Source organism: Asparagus officinalis, chromosome 7 (assembly GCF_001876935.1).
Source record: "Asparagus officinalis chromosome 7, Aspof.V1, whole genome shotgun sequence".
NCBI lineage: Eukaryota > Viridiplantae > Streptophyta > Magnoliopsida > Asparagales > Asparagaceae > Asparagus > Asparagus officinalis.
In genome coordinates this window covers 71,643,664-71,646,771 of record NC_033800.1, presented here as the reverse complement: position 1 = coordinate 71,646,771, position 3,108 = coordinate 71,643,664, and positions in this window count along the sequence as shown.

Below are 3,108 nucleotides of genomic sequence, written 5' to 3'. Positions count from 1 at the left end.
CTCAGAAGCATGAAAAGACCCCAGATTCGAAACTCTAAAAAGAGTACTCCTTCAAAGATGAAGGGGTTCCGACTATCTTCAAATACCTCCTTAAAAACAACAAAATCAAGCTGTCACCTATTACGAATCAGGAGGAAGCTGATAACACTTCGGATTCAAAGTATTGTGCATACCACAGGAGGATCCTTCATCGCACCAAGGCTTGTTTCACTCTCAAGAACAGCATTCAAGCCTTGGTTGACGCCGGCATCATAACGCCGAAATAAGCCGAATGAGAACCCAATCCTCCGATGAGTATAAGAGGTTAAACTACTTCTCCCATGCCTCCAGCTGGTATATGAGGCTAAACTATTCCCTACCTTTAATGGGAAGTTCTTGGAGAATATTACTCTTAATATTCTTAAGGATAACCAGATAGTGTGGCCGAATACAATTGGATTCAGGTTCACCAAAGAGCTGGGGGTGGGATACCTCAATGCATTCTCATAGGAAGTTCCTGGAGAATTTTATGCATGGTATTCTTAAGGATAACCCAAAACCAATAAATTCTTAATCATGATAAAGAATGATTAAGAATCTCCCACTCTAGCTATTTAATCATTTCCAAGATGATTAAAACCCTCCCACCGTGACTTCTCAAGCACTCTTTCGTTGAGATGAGATTCAATAACTTTATCCGGTCAATCTTCCCTCACAAAACCCCCCATGGTCTAATTGTGGAGTGCTTAGTCCCCACTTATCAAATCAATTAACGGTGGATCCACTAAAAATTATTTATGGTTTGATCCACTCTAACTCCCACTATGTCTATACACTCAACACATCCATTGTTAGAGTCTGTACACAGTATTGAAAGTTTCAAACCCCCTTGTGTTGAAGTCCTTACAACTTGACACCAGAAACTCCCACTGTATTGACACAGTGATTTGTGTTAAAGTCCTTGCAACTTGACACCAGAAACTCCCACTGTATTGACACAGTGATTTGTGCAAATTGATACTCCGCTGTTATTTGTACCACCTCACTCTAATCTTGGTCAAACCTTCCTACGGTTAGGATCAAAGCCAAAATCCCCTCTTAATTCCTTTCATGAACGAGAAATTCACTTTTAAATTGAGCGATCAAACCTTCCTACAGTTAGGGTCGTCTAAAACCTCCCACTTGGCCAAACCTTCTTATAGTTAGGACTAAAACTAGAGTCCCTCTTGATAAATGAGAAATCCACCTTCAGATTGGGTAATCAAACATTCCCACAGTTAGGGTCATCCAAATCTTTTTTTATTCTCAAAGTGAAGATCCCACTTTGAGTTTCTTTTGCATCTTGAGATAGAATATAAAATTTTTCCTTTCCAGCATCGGCTTCGTCTGTGCCCCAAGAGAAGACACTACCTTCCAACACTAAAATCTATACCTTACGCGTATGGGGAACTTTATATCGATACCTAAATAGAGATAAGTCTGTATCTAGCACATACTGGAGGGTGGTCCGTTCTCGTGAAAACGACCAAGTCTACGTATTCAATACTGTAGCACAAAAAATCCATGCCTTTAATGCATAGGGAATTTTATTCCGAAGTCTAAGTAGAGATAAGTCAATACCTAACATGCGTTTCCGGTTAGTATTTAATCGTAAAAAAGACAAAAGCCCACATATACAATAAGCCCACATATTCGACATTATGGTAGGTTGTTATTAATAACACTAAAATCGTTGTCTTACACACGCGGGTAATTTTATCCCGAATTCTAAGAAGGGATAAGTTAATGCCTAACACGTGTTGTCGGTTTAGTCTTTCACCGGGTGAAGAAGACACCAGAATCTAAGTCTGGGGACTTTTATCCCGAATTCTAAGAAGGGATAAGTCAGTGCCTAACGTGCATTATCGGGTAGTCTATTCCTGTAAGAAAGACCAAATCTACGTATTCAATCTCGTAGCACTAAAAGAGTTAACTCTTTTAGCACAACGTTACATGCAGAATGGACTTAAACAATCTGCATGCTAGCCCGACTCAAATGGTAGTCGGTAAAGGCTCATCAAACCCGTTGATGGCTAAGGATTTGTCAAAAATCCTATAAAAACAAGAGTTATTGACGTACCAGCTTCATTAGTTGGTCTCGTGACTAGAGCATCCAACAACTTCAGTATAAGATCCATACCTATAGACGAAATAATTTTAATAGTTGGTCTTGTTGTCCGACATTTAGGACTGCCATGCTCCAATGCCTTAAGAGCTTAAACTGTATAGACTCCAGCAAACGTATAAGTATAAACTATGCTAGCGCCGGTCAATACGTTATAGTAAAGGTCAACGCCGGTCAACACATTACAGCAAAGGTCAACACCAGACAATGCGTTACAGTAAAGATTAATGCCGGTCAACGCATCGATAGTTTTGCCAAAATAAGGCTAAGGAAAAGTTCTAGGTTAAAGGATGATTCCAGGAAGTTCAATCACATTCAGATACCAACTCCCGACAAAGACGATCAGTTCAACGTTAACTCAATGATAAGAGCCACGTTTAGAAATTTACACACCAGCTCAAGTCCAAGATTTCGACTACGGTCAAACGATAAATGTAGCACCAGAAGAACTTTATCTATTTGACAAAATACTAAGTAGATTGAAGACTGAAGAAATCAAGAATTGAAGCCATTCATAGGTCCTTCTACGTGATCTCCTCGACAAAATACTGAAGAGATTGAAGACATGGCCTATCTTATTCAAAGCATTCCAGACTCCTCTATAAAATAATGAGTCTAAAATACTTTGGAGAGGGTATCTCTAGGCGTCTAAAAATACCTATAGGTGTCCGAACATAGCTCGAGACGACAAACCGTCGAAACAACAAAACGGCGAACCACTAACGACATTACAACAAGCTCGCACACTCATCAGCCAGCTCCAAGTAGCCCGCACATTTGTCATCCGCATCCAAGTTAACAAATCGTATGAAGCAAATCGGTAAAGTGGACAAGTCAACTGAATGATAAAATACGAGTAACTGTGAAATAGGTCCAACCCGAACGAATCGGAAAAGCCCTTGGCGGCTAAGTCACGTCAAAATGACTCAGCCAAAGCCAGTGGCTCAGCCCACGATCGAGCCACC